General features: G+C 46.3%; 1 protein-coding gene across 1 annotated transcript in view; it reads right to left on the reverse strand.

Annotated features, from left to right (window-relative positions):
• The window catches only part of LOC115117947 (plexin-B2-like), a 185,743-nt gene extending 162,815 nt beyond the window's left edge, over positions 1-22,928 (reverse strand). Inside the window, exon 1 of the mRNA XM_065021375.1 lies at positions 22,369-22,928. The gene's annotated coding sequence lies outside the window, so the exon portion shown is untranslated. The remainder of the gene's footprint in view (positions 1-22,368) is intronic.
• Between the last annotated feature and the right edge of the window lie 1,998 nt (positions 22,929-24,926).

Raw genomic sequence — 24,926 nt, forward strand, 5'->3', positions numbered from 1 at the left:
GGACCAGATGGATGTACCTAATAACCTGAGTGTATATTCAGTCAGGGACCAGATGGATGTACCTAATAACCTGGTGTATATTCAGTCAGGGACCAGATGGATGTACCTAATAACCTGAGTGTATATTCAGTCAGGGACCAGATGGTTGTATGATCAATAACCTAACATGGAATGTATTTTCAGTCAACCTGGGACCAGATGGATGATACCTAATAACCCGGTTATGTAAATTCAGTCAGGGGACCAGATGGAGCAGTACAGTGAAAGAAACCCAGAATAGAAAACAGCAGCCTGGCAAAAGAGAAGAATCGGCCCAACAGTCTGACCAGATGTGATGTCATAAACTAACCCGTGAGGATGGATGGGTGGATATTCAGTCAGGGACCAGATGGATGCTACCTAATAACCCGACTGTATATTCAGTCAGGGAACAGATGGATGTACCTAATAACCTCCGATGACTATATTCACCCTCACATTCCTTTCCTCCTCCACTCAGATGGGTCCTAATAAGGCCTGGGTGTATATTCTCCCTCTTTCCCAGTCAGGGACCAGATGGATGTACCTAATAACCTAATGAGCTATGTATATTCAGTCAGGGACCAGATGGATATAACTAAAATACATAATGGGAGATTCAGTCAGGGACCAGATGGATTTACACTGTACCTAATAACCCAGAAGAGATGTATATTCAGTCAGGGACCAGATGGATGTACCTAATAACCTGCCAGAGTGTATATTCAGTCAGGGACCAGATGGATGTACCTAATAACCTTGAGTGTATATTCAGTCAGGGACCAGCCAGTGGATCTTCCATATGACTGTTGAGTGATAAATTCAATGTCATTTCATCTTAGATGGAACCTGTTGGCCCAGAGGAGACTGATCAGGAAAGGGACAGAGATGGATCTGTTAAATATGATCAGGAGACTGATCAAGATCTGTTAACATATGACTGCCGAGGAGTGTGGGTAAATATTCAGTCAGGGACCAGATGGATAGTGAAGAGGAGATCTGAAACCCAGAACTGTTCAGAAAACAGCAGATGGATGAAGAAACTCGAGTATATTCAGTCTGAAGGGACCAGATGTTAACATAAACTGTACCCTGTTATATTCAGTCAGGATGACCAGATGGATGGACCTAATAGACCAGAGGGATGTATATTAGATGGGACTGACCAGATGGATGTACCTAATAACCCGAGTGTATATTCAGTCAGGAACAGACCCAGATGGATGTACCTAACTAACCCAGAGTCTGTTCTATATTCAGAGGGACCAGATGGATGTCCTAATAACCTCCACTCAGTATATTCAGTCAGGGACTGCAGATGGATGTTACCTAATAACCTGGGTCCGATATTCAGTCAGGGACCCTCATGGATGTACCTATTCTCCCCTGGATAATTCAGTCAGGGACCAGATGGATCTGTTAACCTAACTAACCCCTCCATTCAGTCAGGGACTGCAGATGGATGTACCTATGATAATGAGACTGCCAGAGGTGTATATTCAGTCAGGGACCAGATGGATGTACCTAATAACTGTTGAGGGTGTATATTCAGTCAGGGACCAGATGGATGTACCTAACTAACCCAGAGGGAGAGGTATATTCAGTCAGGGAGACCAGATGGATGTAAACCTAACAACTGGGTGTATATTGAGTCAGGGACTGCAGAGGGATCTGTTAACAAACATATGACTGTTGAGAGGAGACTGCCAGAGGAGATCTGTTAACAAACATATGACTGTTGAGGGACTGCCAGAGGAGATCTGTTAACAAACATATGACTGTTGAGATGTAAATGAGAATGGATAACTGTCGACAGAATGAATCATGAGTTGAGATGGACTGCCAGATGTCTGTTCATCTTACTGCAAACCTATGGGTGTGAAAGGAGATCCATTATGACTGGTGCCAGAGGAGGACCTGTGTAACCGTGACTGTGAGCTGCCAGCGCTGTCAGTGTGTGTGAACTGTTAGTAAAACAGCTGTAGCCTGGCAAGAGAAACAATCGAACACAAGACAGATCTGTAACATTCTAGTGATGGTGATGTCTGTGTTGTCATCCCGAACTGTGCCTGAAAGACAGTGGTTGAGGCAGCAGGTGGAGAAGGGACAGACAGACGATCTGAGGGATGACAGACTGCCAGAGGACTGTTAACATATGACTGTTGAGAGGGACAGACAGAAGATATCTGACACAAACATATGACTGAGAGGAGAGGAGATCAGACTGTTGAGATGGGACCCAGAGGAGATCTGTTAACAAACATGAGTTGAGAGCTGCTCTGCAAACACCACTCATCTGTCAAACAGTATTACTTTGAGGAACAGTCTGACAAACTGAACAGTCAGTCATGGATGGATGGCTGGCTGGCAGGATGGATCTGCTCCATCTGTGTGAGTGAGACCCAGAGTGGATGGCTACAGACAATGCCAAATATTTTCCTCCAAAATAAGAAGGCTTGTTGAGACAGGGCTGCCAGACCTGTCAAACTATGACTGTTTGTTTCCTCTCCTCCCTCCCCAGAGACTGGCCTGGGGCTGTTAACAAACATCACTGTTGACTGCCAGAGGAGATCCAAACTATTCTCCCTCTTTCCCAGATCCCCAGAGGAACCTCCAGTCAGAACAATGACTGTTGAACCCCCTCCATCCCTGGATCTGTCCTAATGAGCTAGAGTAGTAGAACACACTGTTGTAGCCCCTATCTTCTATTCAGCCAGATGGAGTATAACCAGACAGAGACATAATGGGAGAGGATAGGAGGGAACATATGACTTTGAGAGGAGACTGCCAGCTGGACCTGTTACACATGACTGTTGAGAGTGCCAGGGTGTTAACATGGACTAAGACTAGAACTGCCAGAGGAGATCTGTTAACAAACATATGACTGTTGAACAATGCCAAACACTGTTACACATATGACTGTTGAGAGGAGACTGCCAGAGGAGATCTGTTAACAAACATATGACTGTTGGATGGACTGGGGGAGATTGTTATTTGTTCCAGCTGCCAGAGGAGATCTGTTAACAAACATATGACTGTTGAGAGGGGACTGCCAGAGGAGATCTGTTAACAAACATATGACTGTTGAGATGAGACTGCAGTCTGTTAACAAACATATGACTGTTGAGAGGAGACTGCCAGAGGAGATCTGTTAACAAACATATGACTGTTGAGAGGAGACTGCCAGAGGAGATCTGTTAACAAACATATGACTGTTGAGAGGAGATCTGTTAACAAACATATGACTGTTGAGATGTAAATGAGAATGGATAACTGTCGACAGAGAGATGAATCACAGCTCTAGTGGAGTGTGAGTCTGCTGCTGCTGTGTCCTTGGGAAGTGACTGTGAGCAGCGCTGTCTGTGTGTAGGTGTGTGGTGTGTGTGTGTGTGTGTGTGTAAAGGGTGTCTGTACTCCTTAGTATCGTGGCTAGGAAACAAAACACCAAGCAGATTTAACTTCTTTGGGAAAACAGATCTAGTGATGGAAACAAACATTGTGTTGTCATCCCGAACACACACACCCACAGCTGAAAGACAGTGGCAGGCAGCAGGTCCTTGTTAGAAGGGACAGACAGACGGGAGGGACAGACAGACGGGAGGGACAGACAGACGGGAGGGAGAGACCGACAGACGGGAGGGAGGGACAGACAGACGGGAGGGACCGTTGAGATTGGCTCCAACCACCACTCATCATGACCAGTATTACTTTATTGATCACCTGACAAATAGGGTTGTTATGGATGGATGGCTGGCTGGCTGGATGGATGGCAGGCGCACGTGTGAGTGAGAGGGGAAGTGGATAGGCTACGTCAAAGTGAAATATTTCCCTAAAATAAGCAAGGCTTTCCAGAGACAGGGCAACAACCTTCATAAACTCATTTCCCTCCGGCCCTCACAACTCAGTCCACCTCATCTCAGTCCCCCATCAGTCCACCTCCCCCCCCGCCCCTCCCTCACCCCTCTGTGCTGAACACACCTCAGCCCCTATCTTCCCTCCTTCCCACCCTCTCATCCAGACAGAGACAGGGCAGTGGATGAGGAGTGACGGCTGCTGGTCTTATCACAGTGGAATGCTGCTGGTCGCTGTTCACAGTCTGATAAGACTAAATGGAACCGGGGTCATTTCAGCAGGCTGTGGTGAAATGACCAAACACTGACACAAGCCAGGGACGGAATGTACTGTAAGAGAGTGTGTGTGTTAGTGGTGGTGGGGGATTATTTGTTCCAGCCTAGTAATATCCTGCCTCTGTTTGTCCGAGGTACGTATATCCCTAGGGCAGCAGTGTTAGCCTAAACCACCTTCACCACAACCCACACACTGTCAGAGACCCAGAGGACGTGCTGAGCTTCTGGTCATTGAAAATCAGTTCACCAAGCGTTCAATTAGAGAGCTAAAACTATCCCTCTACCTGAATGACACACCACTTGTTTTATTCATTCATTTCTGGAGAGAGGCAGCATGTTTGTTGTCTTTAAGAACAGAGAGGTGTGTGAGAAAGAGAGAGAGGGTTGGGAGAAAGAGAGAGAGGGTTGGGAGAAAGAGAGAGAGGTTGGGAGAAAGAGAGAGAGGGTTGGGAGAAAGAGAGAGAGGGTTGGGAGAAAGAGAGAGAGGTTGGGAGAAAGAGAGAGAGGGTTGGGAGAAAGAGAGAGGGGTTGGGAGAAAGAGAGAGAGGGTTGGGAGAAAGAGAGAGAGGGTTGGGAGAAAGAGAGAGAGGGTTGGGAGAAAGAGAGAGAGGTTGGGAGAAGAGAGAGAGAGTTGGGAGAAAGAGAGAGAGGGTTGGGAGAAAGAGAGAGAGGGTTGGGAGAAAGAGAGAGAGGTTGGGAGAAAGAGAGAGAGGGGTTGGGAGAAAGAGAGAGGGGGGTTGGGAGAAAGAGAGAGAGGGGTTGGGAGAAAGAGAGAGGGTTGGGAGAAAGAGAGAGGGGTTGGGAGAAAGAGAGAGAGGGGTTGGGAGAAAGAGAGAGAGGGTTGGGAGAAAGAGAGAGAGGGTTGGGAGAAAGAGAGAGGGGGGTTGGGAGAAAGAGAGAGAGGGTTGGGAGAAAGAGAGAGAGGGTTGGGAGAAAGAGAGAGAGGGTTGGGAGAAAGAGAGAGAGGGTTGGGAGAAAGAGAGAGAGGGTTGGGAGAAAGAGAGAGAGGGGTTGGGAGAAAGAGAGAGAGTTGGGAGAAAGAGAGAGGTTGGGAGAAAGAGAGAGAGGTTGGGAGAAAGAGAGAGGGTTGGGAGAAAGAGAGGTTGGGAGAAAGAGAGAGGGGTTGGGAGAAAGAGAGAGGGTTGGGAGAAAGAGAGGGGGTTGGGAGAAAGAGAGAGGGGTTGGGAGAAAGAGAGGGTTGGGAGAAAGAAGAGAGGGTTGGGAGAAAGAGAGAGAGGGGTTGGGAGAAGAGGGGGTTGGGAGAAAGAGAGAGGGGCGGGGAGAAAGAGAGAGGGGCGGGGAGAAAGAGAGAGGAGGCGGGGAGAAAGAGAGAGGGTTGGGAGAAAGAGAGAGGGTTGGGAGAAAGAGAGAGAGGGTTGGGAGAAAGAGAGAGGGTTGGGAGAAAGAGAGAGGGTTGGGAGAAAGAGAGAGGGGTTGGGAGAAAGAGAGAGGGGTTGGGAGAAAGGGTAGAGAGCGAGAGATTTAATTGAATAGAGATTGAAGTGTGAGTTTGGCTGAAAGCACAGAGTCTCCATTACCGTGGAAATAAACCAATTCCATATGACTAACTGTCCTTATAATACATAATAGTGGCTGGAATTTACAATGAGGGTCCCGAGGCATCCACTACATTCATCCACTACACTGCATACATCCACATCCACTACACTGCATACATCCACATCATCCACTACACTACACACACATCCACTACACTACACACATCCACTACACTACACACACATCCACTACACTACACACCCACTACACTACACACATCCACTACACTACATACATCCACACATCCACTACACTCATCCACTACACTACACACATCCACTACACTACACTACATACATCCACACATACATCCACACTACACTACACTACACACATACATACATCCACACTACACTCATACACCCACTACACGACACACAGCCACGACACACAGCCACGACACACAGCCACGACACACAGCCACGACACACAGCCACGACACACAGCCACGACACACAGCCACGACACACAGCCACGACATACACACATCACCATCGCCATGGAGAAAACAAATCGCTCCAATCATGGCTGGAAATAAAGGAGAAAATAGGGGAAACAAAAAGAGAGAGCGAGATGTGAAGAGAAAGAGAGAGAAAGAGAGATAGGAATGGAGTAACATTCCAGACAACACACCTCCAGCTCCACTGATCTCAGTTCACTGTAATGAGAGGAGAAAGTCAGCAGGCTCTGGGAGCAGGAAATACCAATCTGATCACAGAACAGTGTTGAGAGGAGAGGAGACAGGCATCAGGCACAGGGAGCAGGAAATACCAAACTGATTGCTGGAACAGTGTAGAAACAGACAGCAGAGCAGAGTGACTGTTCACACTACTCTGAGTAGGTACTGCTTTAGCTATTGTTTATATAGCTCCCTCACTGGCTTGTATAATGGAGGTTTGGTAGGAATAATGATTCATGACTAATGGGCAGATCGTTACTTCATCTTAAAGCTGCAATATGTACCTTTTTAGGAAACCCAACCAAAATCACAGAGAAAAGTGTTTCATAGATCTGTCACTCTTTGAAAGCAAGTCTAAGAAGCGGTAGATCTATTCTATGTGCGCTATTTCTATGCTAAGCATTCTTGAGTATCATTTGTGTGTCTTTTACTTTCGGTTTTGTACACCAGCTTCAAACTGCTGAAAATACAACATTTTTGGTTATGGAAAATATATTTCACAGTGGTTTAGATACAATGTCTCGCTATACTTATACTTGCTTGTTTTGTCACAAACTGAAGTTAGGCAAATTGTATTATAATTTTAGCAACCAGGAAATGGTGGAGCGATTTTTACATAATAACTTTAATGCCATATTAAATAATAAGCAGATGTGATAAAGTATTACAAACCAAGTGTTTGTTATCAGCTTTAATACATAACTAATGAATAAAGCCTCATTTCCCAGCGTAGTGGACTAGCTAGAACCTCCTCCAGCACATAGCTGGAAAGAGAACAGAGGGGAAGAACAGGAAGTTTGAGAGAGGGAAGGGGGAGGAGGGCTGTGATCCAGTTTGGCTGGGTGTTTGCTGTAAACATGATATCTGTGGTGTAGGGTGTGTCAAGTCCAAGAGGACGCAGAGAGAGACAGAAACACCGAGAATAGAAGGAGAGAAACGCAGACAGACAGACCAACCAAGAGAGTTTCTAGAACAAAGTTATTTAGTCTCTCCAGCTTCAACCACAGCCATTTTTCCTACCAGTCAGGCAGGCTCTGTAATTAAAGGTCAGTAATGTTGTGATCATCTAATGCGTGAGCCAAGCCGGCAAGTAAACAACCGTCCACCCATGCAAACTACACTGCCAATCCTGAAGCATACATTCATAGATTAAAACGTGTGTGTGGGGTGCGGCGCCATCTCCTTGTGATTAGATTTACATTAAGACACACACACACACACACACACAGCAGTCTGTTCGTCTGTTCTGTTAGGGAGTTTGAAGAGCGTGGTAAGAGGCAGTCTGTTAGTAGGAGTTTGAAGAGCGTGGTAAGAGGCAGTCTGTTAGTAGGAGTATGAGGAGTTTGAAGAGCGTGGTAAGGTGTTAGTAGGAGTTTGAAGAGCGTGGTAGAGGTCTGTTAGTAGGAGTTTGAAGAGCGTGGTAAGAGGCAGTCTGTTAGTAGGAGTTTGAAGAGCGTGGTAAGAGGCAGTCTGTTAGTAGGAGTTTGAAGAGCGTGGTAAGAGGCAGTCTGTTAGTAGGAGTTTGAAGAGCGTGGTAAGAGGCAGTCTGTTAGTAGGAGTTTGAAGAGCGTGGTAAGAGGCAGTCTGTTAGTAGGAGTTTGAAGAGCGTGGTAAGAGGCAGTCTGTTAGTAGGAGTTTGAAGAGCGTGGTAAGAGGCAGTGTGTTAGTAGGAGTTTGAAGAGCGTGGTAAGAGGCAGTGTGTTAGGAGTTTGAAGAGCGTGGTAGGAGTTTGAAGAGCGTGGTAAGAGGCAGTGTGTTAGGAGGAGTTTGAAGAGCGTGGTAAGAGGCAGTGTGTTAGGAGGAGTTTGAAGAGCGTGGTAAGAGGCAGTGTGTTAGGAGGAGTTTGAAGAGCGTGGTAAGAGGCAGTGTGTTAGGAGGAGTTTGAAGAGCTTGGTAAGAGGCAGTCATACAGTTCCTTCAGAAAATATTCACACCCCTCGACTTTTTCCACATTTTGTTGCGTTACAAGATGGGATTAAAATGTATTTCATTCTCTCAAAGAACTACACAAAATACTATTATATCAAAGTGTAAGAAAAATTTGAACATTGGTGGGCGGGAAAAAATAATGACAAATAAAAACACAAATATATCTTGATTCCATAAGTATTCAGCCCCGAGACAATACGGCAGGGTAGCCTAGTCGTTAGAGCGTTGGACTAGTAACCGAAAGGTTGCAAGTTCAAATCCCCGAGCTGACAAGGTACAAATCGGTCGTTCTGCCCCTGAACAGGCAGTTAACCCACTGTTCCTAGGCCGTCATTGAAAATAAGAATTTGTTCTTAACTGACTTGCCTAGTAAAATAAAGGTAAAATAAAAAAATACAAGTTATAATCCCCTTTGGCAGCAAATACAGATGCGAGTCTTTCTGGGTAAGTTTAGAAGAGCTTTGCTCACCTGGATTGTATAATATTTGCACATTATTATTTTTACAATGCTTCAAGCTCTGTCAAGCTGGTTGTTGATCCTTGCTAGAGTCATTTTCAAGTCCTGCTATATATTCTCAAGACAATTTAAATGAAAACTGTAACTAGGCCACTCACGAACATTCAATGTTGTTGTCTTGGTAAGCAACTTCTGTGTATATTTGGCTTTGGGTTTTAGGTTATTGTCCTGCTGAAAGGCACATTTGTATCCTAGTGTCTGATGGAAATCAAACAACCAGGTTTTCTAGGATGTTACCTTGTTTAGCTCTATTCCATTTATTTTCATCCTTAAACTCCCTAGATCTTGCCAATGACAAGCATACCCATAACATGATACAGCCACCACCATGCTTGAAAATATGACGAGTGGTACTCAGTGATGTGTTGTGTTTGTCCCAAATATAACGATTTTTATTTCAGGACAAAAAGTAAATTTCTTTACCATATTCTTTTGGAGTATTACTTTAATGCCTTCTTGTAAACAAGAAGTAAGTTTTGGAATATTTTTATTCTGTACAGGCTTCCTTCTTTTCACGCTGTTAATTAGGTTAGTATTGTCAAATAACTGAGGATGGATTAACAACATTGCAGTTATCTCCTATGACATCCATTAACTCTGTTTTAAAGTCACCATCAGCCTCACGGTGAATCCCTGAGTGGTTTCCTTCCTCTCTGGCAACTAAGTTAGGAAGGAAGCTTGTATCTTTGTAGTGACTGGGTGTATTGGATACACCACCCAAGGTGTAATTAATAACTTCACCATGCTCAAAGCGATTTCAATGTCTTTTTTTTTTTTAAACCCATCTACCAATAGGTGCCCTTCTTTGGGAGGCATTGGTAAAACTCCCTGGTCTTTGTGGTTGAATCTGTGACTGAAATGCACTGTTCGACTGAGGCAGTCATTCAAAAATCATGTTAAACACTAGTTTTGCACACATAGTGAGTCCATGCAACTTTATGTGACCTGTTGAGCACATTTTTACTCCTGGACTTATTTAGGCCATAACAAGTGGTTGAATACTTATTGACTCAAGACATTTCAGCTTTTCATTTGTAATTCATTTGTAAATATGTCTAAAAATATAATTCCACTTTGATATTATGGGGTATTGTGTGTGTAGGCCAGTGACAAAATGTCAATGTAATCCATTTTAAATTCAGGCTGTAACAACATATAGAACAAGGGGTGAGTTCTTTCTGAAGACTCTGCAGCGAGACAGACATAGTTAAGAGAAGTGGCATGACATTTGGTTTTGTTTAAACTCAGCGTTCTGATTCAGAGGGCCCTCTGAACACTGGCTGGCTGGGCCGTTGTTAGGGAGTTCTGGGAAAGAGCTTTGAGGTTGGAGAGGAGAGGAGGCTGCCAATGTCATGCAGAGTGAAACCGGCCCTAGGCCAAACACAGGAACAGGAAATTAAGCACATGGACTGAGACGAGATGGTCAGATATGCACACTGTGTGTAGCCTACAAACACGCACGAAAAGTTCACACACACACAGGAAGGAATTGAATGCTGTGCCAGTGATTTCAGTAAACAGTAGTCCTGTAGGGTTTCTTTCCACGCGAGGTCTGGATACAGACATTACTAATTATTACGGAGAATGTATGAGGCCCTGATATAGAACACTCTGATATAGGTAGCATCCTAAATTGCAACCTATTCCCTATTTAATGCACTACTTTTGACAGGGGCCCATAGGGCTCTGGTCAACATTAGTGCACCATGTAGGGAATAGGGTACCATTTAGGATGCATCCTATACCAAAGTGTCCTATATCAGGGCCTCACACAGCCTCCCACATGTTGGATGAGGTTTTAATGTAGACTGCTCTGAGGACAGCCAGTAACGTTTAGAAATACTCCATTAGCATGGATAAGACCCTAATGTAGATGGATGTATAAGTACAAACACATTAGATGAGTCAATATATGGACTGAACTGAGTACAGTGTGCGTGCTAGGGGATGGGCAGAGGTGTGTGACTGTTAATGGTGGTGGCTGATATTCCCTGCTCCAGGAACACAAGCAGATGGAATGCTACCAACAGTGTGTGCATCTCTCCCATACCCATAGACTACTCCATTATCTACACCCCCTGGAACCTACCCATAGACTACTCCATTATCTACACCCCCTGGAACCTACCCATAGACTACTCCATTATCTACACCCCCTGGAACCTACCCATAGACTACTCCATTATCTACACCCCCGGAACCTACCCATAGACTACTCCATTATCTACACCCCCTGGAACCTACCCATAGACTAGTCCATTATCTACACCCCCCGGAACCTACCTATAGACTATTGCATTATCTACACCCCCATAACCTACCAATAGACTAGTCCATTATCTACACCCCCGTAACCTACCCATAGACTATTTCATTATCTACACACCCCCCGTAACCTACCCATAGACTACTCCATTATCTACACCCCTGGAACCTACCCATAGACTAGTCCATTATCTACACCCCCTGGCACCTACCCATGGCACCTACCCATGGACTAGTCCATTATTTACACCCCTCTGTTACCTACCCATGGACTAGTCCATTATCTACACCCCTCTGTTACCTACCCATGGACTATTTCATTATCTACACCCCCCTGGCACCTACCCATGGACTAGTCCATCTACTTACACCCCTCTGTTACTACCCATGGACTATTTCATCATCTACACCCCCCCTGGCACCTACCCATGGACGAGTCCATCATCTACACCCCTCTGTTACCTACCCATTGACTATTCCATTTGCTACATATCACTGTGTTACCTACCTATGGGCAGCTACAATCTCTACATTGTTCTTACCTAGCTATGACATGACCTTGTTATTTTTATCTAGTAGCGACATGACCTTTCACGCCTGCTGACCACTGACCCCAGCATCTGTCGTCCTGGGCAACGCAACACACAACTGTGTGAGAAAACACTGCTGATGTGTGAAATAGAAACACCTTCTGGGCTACAGCTAGCTCCTCACTACACTATGTTTGCATCCCAAAAACAATGGCACCCTATTCCCTGTATAGATGCTATGCTGCTCTGTACCCAGGTCAAAAGTCACTGTCATTCATTTATCCTTATGTACATAGAAGCCTTTATCCCCTTACACTGTGTATAAGACAGTAGTTTTGGAATTGTTAGTTAAATTACTTGAGGGTTAGACTGCATTGTCGGAACTAGAAGACAGAGGGGAGACATTTCGGGAGACTCGATTAACATCTGGGGAAACATGTGTATGTGACAAATCTCAAAAGCTTTGATTTCAGCACTACTACCCATGAGGCCCAGGATCAAAAGTGTGTCCTAATCATCAAGATGTTGATGAATCTAAATGAGGTGCTGGCATTTGGAACAGCCTATGCTGCTGTACTGTTGTGTGACACAGTGATATACTGCAAAGCCTGTAAATACCAGAGGGGAGACAGACAAGGGGAGACAGAGGGGAGACAGAGATCACAGGGTGACAGAGGGGATGTCACAGACAGAGACAGAGGGAGACAGAGGTGTAGACAGGTCTCAGTAAGTAACAGCTTTAAACAGCAGTATTCAGCATCCACCACAACTACCCCTCTGTCCAGGATCAGCAGTCACACTGTGTTAAACTAATCATCAAGATGTTGACTGATTCATCTAAAGGAGTTGTTAGTCTACACTGTGTTAAAAAGCCTGCACCTCTTGCAGCTCTCCACTGGTTAGAACAACAGGAGCTGTGAGTCTCTTCTAGAGCCTCAAACCTGTAAGCAAGCAGCAGAGACAGACAAGAGGTACTCCTGGCCAGTCTAACTGATGATCAACAGCAGGTGTACAGTCTGTTAGGGGATGTCACAGACAGAATAGATAATGGCAGAGACAGACAGTGTTAAAGGCCTAGTCACTCAGTCCAGTTGAGTTCACTGTCATAAACAGGTTTGCAACCACAACTGTGTTAAAACTGGCCTAGTCTACACTGTGTTAAAACAGGAGCTACGCTAGTCTACACTGTGTTAAAACAGGAGCTACGCTAGTCTACACTGTGTTAAAACAGGAGCTACGCTAGTCTACACTGTGTTAAAACAGGAGCTACGCTAGTCTACACTGTGTTAAAACAGGAGCTACGCTAGTCTACACTGTGTTAGAACAACAGGAGCTGCGCTAGTCTACTGGCCTAGTCTACTGTGTTAAACAGGTTAGCATAGTCTACAGTTGTTCTAACTGTTAAACAGGTTAGCATAGCTCCAGTTGTCTAACTGTTAAACAGGTTAGCATAGCTCTAGTTGTTCTAACTGTTAAACAGTTAGCATAGCTCCAGTTGTTCTAACTGTTAAACAGTGTTAGCATAGCTCTAGTTGTTCTAACTGTTAAACACTGGTTAGAACATAGCTCCAGTTGTTCTAACTGTTAAACAGGTTAGCATGGCCTAGCTCCAGTTGTTCTATGACAGTCTACTGTTAAACAGGTTAGCATAGCTCCAGTTGTTCTAACTGTTAAACAGGTTAGCATAGCTCCAGTAGTTCTAACTGTTAAACAGGGTTTCCTAATGGCCTAAAGTCTGTTATTACAACTGGAGCTACACTACTGTCCTGTTAAACAGGTTTTCCTGGAGCTTTCACACACACACAAACCTGCCTACTTTATAATGAATGTCCCCGCTTACACTGAAAACAGGATGGTGTTACCCTGTACCCTTTCTAACCGCGCGTTACCCTGTACCCTTTCTAACCGCGCGTTACCCTGTACCCTTTCTAACCGCGCGTTACCCTGTACCCTTTCTAACCGCACGTTACCCTGTACCCTTTCTAACCGCACGTTACCCTGTACCCTTTCTAACCGCACGTTACCCTGTACCCTTTCTAACCGCACGTTACCCTGTACCCTTTCTAACCGCACGTTACCCTGTACCCTTTCTAACCGCACGTTACCCTGTACTCTAACAGCTAAAGGCTATTGGCACGCAGCAGCAGGGACCTCAGCGTTACCACTACTTTAGTGCTCATAATTAAAACTAAAGCCCCGCGTGAGGAATGTTTGAGGATTAACGAGCGCATTACGTGGTGTTCAGGGGGAGAGAGAAAGATGAAATTCCAGCACCAACAGAATGCAGGAGGATTAAAACAGTGGTGAGCTCTTGGTCAATATCACCAACACAGACAACACACAAAAGGTCCCCAGCAGGTAGGCTAAGCTGCTTTTGACAGTCACTCCCTCTAAAACCTGGACACTGTGGTGAGCGGCTGACAAAGTAATTAACACACACACTTGGCGGCTCTCATATATCAGCCATCTGTCAGTGTGTGTGTGTACCTGTATTTCTCCACTACATATTTAAACACAAAGCAAAGCTTTGATTTTGTCTTTTGATTTCTCCCCTCCCGGAGACTTGATCTAGCTCAGAGTATAAACAAACTATTCCGCTCTTCCTTCACTCTGAGGGATGAAAGACTCTCTGCTCTTATCTTCCTGTTCATCCCCAGCACCACCAAGTAGTCTCTCTGCTGCTCCCTTCAACCAGGGCCACCAAGCAGTCTCTCTGCTGCGCCCTTCAACCAGCACCACCAAGCAGTCTCTCTGCTGCTCCCTTCAAGCAGTCTCTCTGCTGCTCCCTTCAAGCAGCACCCTTCTTCTACCAGGGCCAACCAGCCGTCTCTCTGCTGCTCCCTTCTACCAGGGCCAACCAGCCGTCTCTCTGCTGCTCCCTTCTACCAGGGCCAACCAGCAGTCTCTCTGCTGCTCCCTTCTACCAGGGCCAACCAGCCGTCTCTCTGCTACTCCCTTCTACCAGGGCTGGGAACCAGAGCAGAAGTCTTAAATAGAAAACGGCCCAACCTCTGCTCTGCCCTGCCTCTCACTCTTCAGGACCACATGGAGATTTAATACACCATGTTTTCTCCTCCAAACATTCAGACAAACACAAACAAGCAGGGAAGGGAACCTTGCAGAACTTGCTGTGGACGTTAGCTAGTCAACACAACTGTGTGCATATTGATACAGAAGACAGGGACCAGAGAACTGTACTCTCCAGATGGATATAGAAGACAGAACAGACAGGGACCAGAGAACTGTACTCTCCAGATGGATATAGAAGACAGAACAGACAGGGACCAGAGAACTCTACTCCCCATATGGATATAGAAGACAGAACAGACAGGGACCAGAGAACTACTCCCCATATGGATATAGAAGACAGAACAGACAGGGACCAGAGAACTACTCTCCATATGGAAATAGAAGACAGATCAGACAGGGACCAGAGAACTGTACTCTCCAGGTGGATATAGAAGACAGAACAGACAGGGACCAGAGAACTACTCTCCATATGGATATAGAAGACAGAACAGACAGGGACCAGAGAACTACTCCACATATGGATATAGAAGACAGAACAGACAGGGACCAGAGAACTACTCCACATATGGATATAGAAGACAGAACAGACAGGGACCAGAGAACTACTCCACATATGGATATAGAAGACAGAACAGACAGGGACCAGAGAACTACTCCACATATGGATATAGAAGACAGAACAGACAGGGACCAGAGAACTACTCCACATATGGATATAGAAGACAGAACAGACAGGGACCAGAGAACTACTCCACATATGGATATAGAAGACAGAACAGACAGGGACCAGAGAACTACTCCACATATGGATATAGAAGACAGAAGAGACAGGGACCAGAGAACTACTCCACATATGGATATAGAAGACAGAACAGACAAGGACCAGAGAACTACTCCACATATGGAAATAGAAGACAGATCAGACAGGGACCAGAGAACTGTACTCTCCAGGTGGAAATAGAAGACAGATCAGACAGGGACCAGAGAACTACTCTCCAGATGGATATAGAAGACAGATCAGACCGGGACCAGAGAACTACTCTCCAGGTGGATATAGAAGACAGAACAGACAGGGACCAGAGAACACCTCTAAGAAGTCCTCTGTCTGGAGAGGCCTGCGACATCCCGTCTCTAAAAAGGTGTCTGCATACTAGGTTCAGTTTGCTCCTAGTAGAACTCTGCGTAGTGAACGTCTGTCTTGCATACTCCCTTAAAAATACCTTTGCAAGTACGCACTTCCTCTAAAATAGTCCGAATGAATCGAAGACAACTCAAGAAATCTATCATTAATTTTGATGTTTTTGCCAAGTAGATCTTAGTCACTCAATTGTACATCTAACAGATGTCTGGTGAAGAATTTCTCAAGTGAAAAAAATGTGCATAAAAACAAGCCATCTATCATTGAATAACAAAACTTCATTGAAACAATGCCCTAGAGGCCTATTGACCAATCACACACTATGCCCCTAGAGGCCTACAACACACTATGCCCCTAGAGGCCTACAACACACTATGCCCCTAGAGGCCTACAACACACTATGCCCCTAGAGGCCTACAACACTATGCCTGCAGGAACAGCTGGAAAAACACACTATGCCCCTAGAGGCCACCAACAATGCCCCTGCACAGAATGTTGAGACACACACTATGCCCCTGGACCCCTTAAGTCCTCTGCCTGGAGAGGCCTACAACACACTATGCCTGGAGAGGCCTACAACACACTATGCCTGGAGAGGCCTACAACACACTATGCCTGGAGAGGCCTACAACACACTATGCCTGGAGAGGCCTACAACACACTATGCCTGGAGAGGCCTACAACACACTATGCCTGGAGAGGCCTACAACACACTATGCCTGGAGAGGCCTACAACACACTATGCATGGAGAGGCCTACAACACACTATGCATGGAGAGGCCTACAACACACTATGTATGCGTGTGGGTGAGTTGGGGGAGGAACACCAGCAGGAGAGAGAACCCCCAGTGTGCTGCAGCAGCTGTCCCCCTACAGGTGTGAGAGGGGGTGTGATCTCACCTCAGACACAATGTTGACACACACCGAGACACCTGCTGACACACACACCTAAACAAACCCCAGGCCAGTGAGGTCACACCACCACCCCTCTGCATGATGCCACTACCTCAGGGGAGGTCCCAGAGCATGTGTCCAGTAACATCATTTATGCGAGGTCACTACACAGACAGGGCACCAATATACTGAGTCACTTCTCAAATCTGCCACCAAGCCATAGCGTAACATTAAGACCGTCACAACATACCACAGCTTGGTCACCAAGGGAAAGAATCCATACAGACACACCAAACACGACAGTAGTGACCATGGGCCAAGTCCACCAACATCTAACAGCAAACAGTGAGTAGCAGTGCAGTGACAGTAGCATGGCAACATAACTGCCCCATATAAAAAGGTGAAGCAAGAGAAAAACAAATATTTATTTAACCTTTATTTAACTATGCAAGTCAGTTAAGAACAAATTCTTATTTACAATGACAGCCTAATTAACCCGGACGACATTGGACCAATTGTGTGCAACCCTACGGGACTTTCAATCACGGCCGGTTGTGATACAGCCTGGAATCAAACCAGGGTCTGTAGGCATGCCTCTAGCACTGAGGTGCAGTGCCCTAGACCACTCAGGAGCCCAAAACATATGAACATGTAAGGACAAGCGTAACATTTACAGTAACCCTCCACACACTGAAACAAGTCAATGAGTCACCATCAATTTAGTCATCCATGGCAGAGCTCAGACTGTGTCCTGGAATTAGGAATGTCCAGGACTGACAGTAAATGTAGGACAGACAATGGAAACTGAAATGTTCAGGTGGGGATATTCCAAAGCCTACGGGTGGAGGAGAACTGAAGAACTAAATGATTCACCATACTGTAAATCCAATCGTATTCAGCACCTGTGCCGTATACAACTGGTGTAGACTTTACTGTGAAATGACTGCTGATGAGCCCTTCCCAACAATGCAGAATTTAAAATAAGAAGAATGAAAAATGAGTAACACGGGAGGAATAAACTCTACTTAGCAACAGCAGAACATGATGCATCTGCTGTCATCCAGGAGGACTGACAGTAATAAAGAATCTGGTGTCGCCCAGCAGGACTGACAGTAATAAACCATGATGCATCTGGTGTTACCCAGGAGGACTGACAGTAATAAACCATGATGCATCTGGTGTTACCCAGGAGGACTGACAGTAATAAACCATGATGCATCTGGTGTTACCCAGGAGGACTGACAGTAATAAACCATGATGCATCTGGTGTTACCCAGGAGGACTGACAGTAATAAACCATGATGCATCTGGTGTTACCCAGGAGGACTGACAGTAATAAACCATGATGCATCTGGTGTTACCCAGGAGGACTGACAGTAATAAACCATGATGCATCTGGTGTTACCCAGGAGGACTGACAGTAATAAACCATCTGGTGTTACCCAGGAGGACTGACAGTAATAAACCATCTGGTGTTACCCAGGAGGACTGACAGTAATAAACCATCTGGTGTTACCCAGGAGGACTGACAGTAATAAAGAATCTGCTGTCACCCAGGAGGACTGACAGTAATAAACCATAATGCATCTGGTGTTACCCAGGAGGACTGACAGTAATAAACCATCTGGTGTTACCCAGGAGGACTGACAGTAATAAACCATAATGCATCTGGTGTTACCCAGGAGGACTGACAGTAATAAACCATCTGGTGTTACCCAGGAGGACGGACAGTAATAAACCATCTGGAAAGTGAAACCGTCAGGTGGGGAAACTACGGACCTTCCCAGGTTGACTTGGTGAGAAACAGACTGGAATGAACATGTTCAGTGGTCTGATGAGTCAAGTACAAACACGTGCATGCAGACACGGCCCCGTGTTTCCACAGTAAACAACCTTTGGACTCTAGCTACTGAAGCCCAAGTACAGGTGACACACACTGCCGGTCACTAATGGACTAAAAGCTAATGCTTCATTACACACACAGGACGTACAAGCGGCACTAAACAATCCCTCTGTAAACCTTCACCTTTCAGACCACTACTGTTCACCTGAACCTCCCTGTAAGAACCACCCGTCCTTAACTGTCCCACTTTACCAGGTGCCCCACTTTACCAGGTGCCCCACTTTACCAGGTGCCCCACTTTACCAGGTGCCCCACTTTACCAGGTGCCCCACTTTACATTGGGGTCATTTAGCAGTTTCCATTATCCAGAGCGACTTAGTTAGTTCATTCATCTTAAAATAGCGAGGTGAGACAACCATATATCACAGGTAGAGAAAGTACATTTTCCCTCAATGTAGCTCAGTAGAGTCAGAGTTTGTAAGCAGGGAAAAGTCAAGTGTAAATTCACGAAAGTGGTGCTGTGGGATTTCTTAAAATACTATTTGAAGCGGTAGGGTTTCAGATGTTTTCAGAAGACGGACAGGGACTCTGCTGTCCTAGCTTCAGGGGGAAGCTGGTTCCACCATTGGGGTGCCAGGACAGAGAAGAGGTTGGACTGGGCTGAGCTGGAGCTGCCCTCCCGTAGGGGTAGGAGAGCCAAGAGACCAGAGTACTCTGGTTGGGATGTAGGGTTTGAACATAGCCTGAAGGTAGGGAGGGTCAGGTCATCTTGCTGCTCCGTAGATAAGGACCAGGGTCTTGTATGTGAATCTACTATGGATAGAAAGTGAATGTCTTGTAATATGATTAATATATTATTCAATTGTGGCAAGTGACTATAATGAAAAGTGAACGATGGGAGAGAAAAACAATAAATTAAATACATCTGACAATGTCAGGAAAACCATGTGCCCAGGCTTCCATGGGGCAGAGGTCACGCTTCCATGGGGCAGAGGTCACGCTTCCATGGGGCAGAGGTCACGCTTCCATGGGGCAGAGGTCACGCTTCCATGGGGCAGAGGTCACGCTTCCATGGGGCAGAGGTCACGCTTCCATGGGGCAGAGGTCACGCTTCCATGGGGCAGAGGTCACGCTTCCATGGGACAGAGGTCACGCTTCCATGGGACAGAGGTCACGCTTCCATGGGGCAGAGGTCACGCTTCCATGGGACAGAGGTCACGCTTCCATGGGGCAGAGGTCACGCTTCCATGGGGCAGAGGTCACGCTTCCATGGGGCAGAGGTCACGCTTCCATGGGACAGAGGTCACGCTTCCATGGGACAGAGGTCACGCTTCCATGGGGCAGAGGTCAGCGTGTCCTTGGGATTCTGGATGACCAGAAAGCCAGAATGACTAGAAGCTGCCATGTGGGGAATCCTAAGTGACTTATTCCATCTTGTTCTTGATACCATGTATTGTTGTGGTGTTTTGACTGATTTCATGTCAATCTAGCGAACCAACAACTTTAACAATGTATATGAGAGACAACAAGTGGTCATTTACCAAATGTTTTTGTTCTCAATAAACACTGGAGCTGAAATATAGTTAACATGTGGTCAACAATCTAATCCAACCCGTCTGTTTGCCCCATAGTTGTGCCCTCGTCGGTTCTGTTGCCCTCGTCGGTTCTGTATAGAAATCAAAAGCTGGGGTTGTTTTCATTAATTGTGTTTTCTCTTCTCCCCCACACGTTCTTAAGCAGACAGACACGGGTCTTTGTTCCACAAATCATTATTCTGAATTGTCTACCAAGCGGTCCTCTTCAGATGAGAGACATGACCCCAAATGAACCCTTGTGGAGAGCTATTAGTCTGCCTGAACATTAGGAGCAACAGCCATGTTCACAATTGACAGGGAGTTTTTGAATAGGGAGTGGTGTTGCAGTGATTTGAGCCCACAGAAAATCAACACACCACACGTTGTCCACTTTCAGTATGTGTGAGACTCAGATAATGATGCATGGACGTGGTGGAAGGAAACAGCACCTGGCTCTGTGTGGGTGTCCAGTAAGCAGATGGTTGTGTTGGGGAGACCATCCAAGATTCTCCACACACACACACACAAAATCTAGCTCTTCAATAATGGAAATGTTAATTTAACGTTAATCCATATGAAGGGTTGTGAAACAAACTTATACAGTCTTTTATGACAGAGATGACTCTTTATGGGGGATGGAGGAGAGAGGAGAAGGGGTGGAGGAGAGAGGAGAAGGGGTGGAGGAGAGAGGAGAAGGGGTGGAGGAGAGAGGAGAAGGGGTGGAGGAGAGAGGAGAAGGGGTGGAGGAGAGAGGAGAAGGGATGGAGGAGAGAGGAGAAGGGGTGGAGGAGAGAGGAGAAGGGGTGGAGGAGAGAGGAAGGGATGGAGAAGGGATGGAGGAGAGAGAGAGAGAAGGGGTGGAGGAGAGAGGAGAAGGGGGAGGAGGAGAGAAGGAGAAGGGGTGGAGGAGAGAGGAGAAGGGGTGGAGGAGAGAGGGAGAGAAAGAACACATACAATGTTGACTCTAAACAAGGCAGGTCCAGTGACTACAGAAGGGGGGGGCTGTTCCGTTCTAGGGACAGAGGGGTACGGACAACGTGACAGCGCACACACACACACACACACACACATTTGGGTTTGAGCAGGAAACATGAATCAATAGCGTCAGTGTATACTGTGTCCATGTTCTGCATGAAAGACAAACAAACAGGCCCATTACTCATGGTCAGTCTCAGACACAAACAGAGAGACAGAGAGAGAGAGCGAGAGAGTGAGTCCCAGAGAGAGGGGAAAATGCTCCCTCTGTTTTTGTCCCTCTCCTTTTGACCTTGAGGGGGCAGGGGCTCTTCCTGTTCTGGGTCTGAACCACTACAGCATGTGGTGACTGACTCTGCTTTCTCTACATGGGGTTCAAAGCCCAAAGCTGAACTGCATTCAGCATTAGATGGGATATGGGAATGAGACGGGACAGTGCTCTTACAAGTCCCCTACTTGTTGTAATGGCTATACAAGCAGCCAATGAGTATGTCCATTGACAATGGCATGCAGGCTCCCATTGCAGCCTTTATTATACCTACATGCATGTGTTCAGTTGACAGACGCACTGGTGGAAGTGATGCCTAGAACATTGGGAAATCCAGCCCAAACCAGGCACAGAGACCAGGTAACACATTAGCCTACAGCCAACATGGCTGAATACATAAATGTTGCCTGGAGAATAGTTTCTCCTGAAGTCTGCTTGTAGGATGAGATGCTGTAGGGCGGTATTTTATTAGGATCCCCATTAGGTAGGCTACGGAGTAAAAGCCTTGACGTTTCACAAATCTGTTGAGCACAACTCCCAACGAGTGAAATGCAAATTGTTGGCCTATTTTGAAGAGCTCCCAAACACCGAGGTCAATGTTTGAAAACCATGCAGTCGTTTTCATGATAACATCCCACTGCAATACACATAACAAACGCATCTAACGTTACTAAGCTACTTTCACCTACAAACCGTGCAACAGTAGCCCACTCACTATCATTGCCACGCAACATTGTAGCCGCGTGACTGGTTAACGAGGAACTGAGATTTGTTCCATTGATTAGGACCGGAACTCACACGCTAGATTTATTACAAAATTACCACACTATAGCCTTCTATGTCCTTTTCTTATCTCACTCCCCAGTTGTAAGGGCACAATACATTTCTACCAAGTATTATGATCCAGTTGTTATCCCACTGTCATAGAGCCAGACCAACAATCTGTCGATTCCTTCACATCATTCTTAACCAAACTCAGCCGCAGAGAAGTTAAAATACACGGCCATGACCGGTCGCTTACCTCAGGAATTTGTAGTTGAACACGAACTCGCAGTCCTAATCGGTTCGTCTCCTCTCTTTTTACAACCAAAACCCAAACGAAGTCCTATTGTCTACGTTGTCAAAGTCCGTAAAAAGTTCAGTTCTTCCCCGGGAGAGAAAACATTGTGAGAAGCCGAAGGGAGCGAGCGAGCAACGACGCTCTAAATCCCGGGAAATATGACACGGTATGGAAGTTTGACACTTTCCCCACGACAAAGAGATTTTTCTTCACGCCCAAAAAACGTAAATACAGAATGAATTCAAATGTGTTTCATATTCAAAGACGAACACACTGTTGGATTAAGTCCGCCCTGATGAATTGGCAAGAAACTGCACGTTGAACTGTAACGCCCGCGGTAAAGCGGCCAAGAGAAAGAGGGATGGAGTATCTTCTCCCACTCCTCCCCCTCTCTCTCTCTCCCCAGAAAATACACCGAGCCTGTACGGATCAGTTTACACACAAGACCCGGAGAGACTCTGCAAACTATCGTTGAAGCCAGAGAAAAACAACTGAGCACTCCACCCTCTTCTTTTCAGTGGCAGCGCCCAATAAAAAGAGGGATGGAGTATCATCTCTCTCTCCTCCCCCACAATGCATTAGACCGAGCCTGTACGGATCAGTTTACTCACACGACCGGGAGAGCTCTGCAAACTGCCGTGAACGTCTGAGAAAACCAATTTAACCCCCACTCTCTTCTTTTCACCGGATACGAGAAGTAACCACTGGAAGCCCCGCGAGCAGCTTTGTTCAAAGTTCGGAATGAAGTCTGTACAATGCTGAACAATTCCAGAATAAACTGGAACATTGTAGTCTAACGCTAGGCTACATTGTAATCTGTTCTAGTTTTATGTCGATGAGATTATTATGCTATATGAACATCCAACCTGGTTGTAGGACCGACTGTACCCCTTTCTGAAAATGGTTTTCATAGCCCACGGTGGGGTCAAATCCTACTTGACCTTGCAGTCGCCTATAATGCACGGCTCGTGGAGACAATAGTTCCATTGTTTCCTATGTTTGGTTAGGGGGCAGTGTGGAGGTATTAGGTAAATAACATACCTCGAAGGAATGTTTACAGCAGGCCTAATGTCATTATTGCTTTATCCATTATAACTGATGCAGGCTAATACACGATGCTTCAACACACCCTGTAACATCTGATGTAATAGATCTTTGTTTGTGTGTTTTTCTACTCATTCATTTGTACTCAGTTCTCAACTGGGTCACACAGTTGCTGTGAAAATATGAAAGAAGTCATTGAAGTCAGCCAGTGTTTGGAGAGGAACAGATTAAGCCTGGCCATGCTAGACTGGATCCAGAGGAACAGATTAAGCCTGGGCATGCTAGACTGGGTCCAGAGGAACAGATTAAGCCTGACCATGCTAGACTGGGTCCAGAGGAACAGATTAAGCCTGGCCATGCTAGACTGGGTCCAGAGGAACAGATTAAGCCTGGCCATGCTAGACTGGGTCCAGAGGAACAGATTAAGCCTGGCCATGCTAGACTGGGTCCAGAGGAACAGATTAAGCCTGGCCATGCTAGACTGGGTCCAGAGGAACAGATTAAGCCTGGCCATGCTAGACTGGATCCAGAGGAACAGATTAAGCCTGGCCATGCTAGACTGGGTCCAGAGGAACAGATTAAGCCTGGCCATGCTAGACTGGGTCCAGAGGAACAGATTAAGCCTGGCCATGCTAGACTGGGTCCAGAGGAACAGATTAAGCCTGGCCATGCTAGACTGGGTCCAGAGGAACAGATTAAGCCTGGCCATGCTAGACTGGGTCCAGAGGAACAGATTAAGCCTGGCCATGCTAGACTGGGTCCAGAGGAACAGATTAAGCCTGGCCATGCTAGACTGGGTCCAGAGGAACAGATTAAACCTGGCCATGCTAGACTGGGTCCAGAGGAACAGATTAAGCCTGGCCATGCTAGACTGGGTCCAGAGGAACAGATTAAGCCTGGCCATGCTAGACTGGGTCCAGAGGAACAGATTAAGCCTGGCCATGCTAGACTGGGTCCAGAGGAACAGATTAAGCCTGGCCATGCTAGACTGGGTCCAGAGGAACAGATTAAGCCTGGCCATGCTAGACTGGGTCCAGAGGAACAGATTAAACCTGGCCATGCTAGACTGGATCCAGAGGAACAGATTAAGCCTGGCCATGCTAGACTGGGTCCAGAGGAACAGATTAAGCCTGGCCATGCTAGACTGGGTCAAGAGGAACAGATTAAGCCTGGCCATGCTAGACTGGGTCCAGATGAACTGATTAAGCCTGGCCATGCTAGACTGGGTCCAGAGGAACAGATTAAGCCTGGCCATGCTAGACTGGGTCCAGAGGAACAGATTAAGCCTGGCCATGCTAGACTGGGTCCAGAGGAACAGATTAAGCCTGGCCATGCTAGACTGGGTCCAGAGGAACAGATTAAGCCTGGCCATGCTAGACTGGGTCCAGAGGAACAGATTAAGCCTGGCCATGCTAGACTGGGTCCAGAGGAACAGATTAAGCCTGGCCATGCTAGACTGGGTCCAGAGGAACAGA

The sequence above is a fragment of the Oncorhynchus nerka genome, linkage group LG8 (assembly GCF_034236695.1).
Source record: "Oncorhynchus nerka isolate Pitt River linkage group LG8, Oner_Uvic_2.0, whole genome shotgun sequence".
Lineage (NCBI taxonomy): Eukaryota > Metazoa > Chordata > Actinopteri > Salmoniformes > Salmonidae > Oncorhynchus > Oncorhynchus nerka.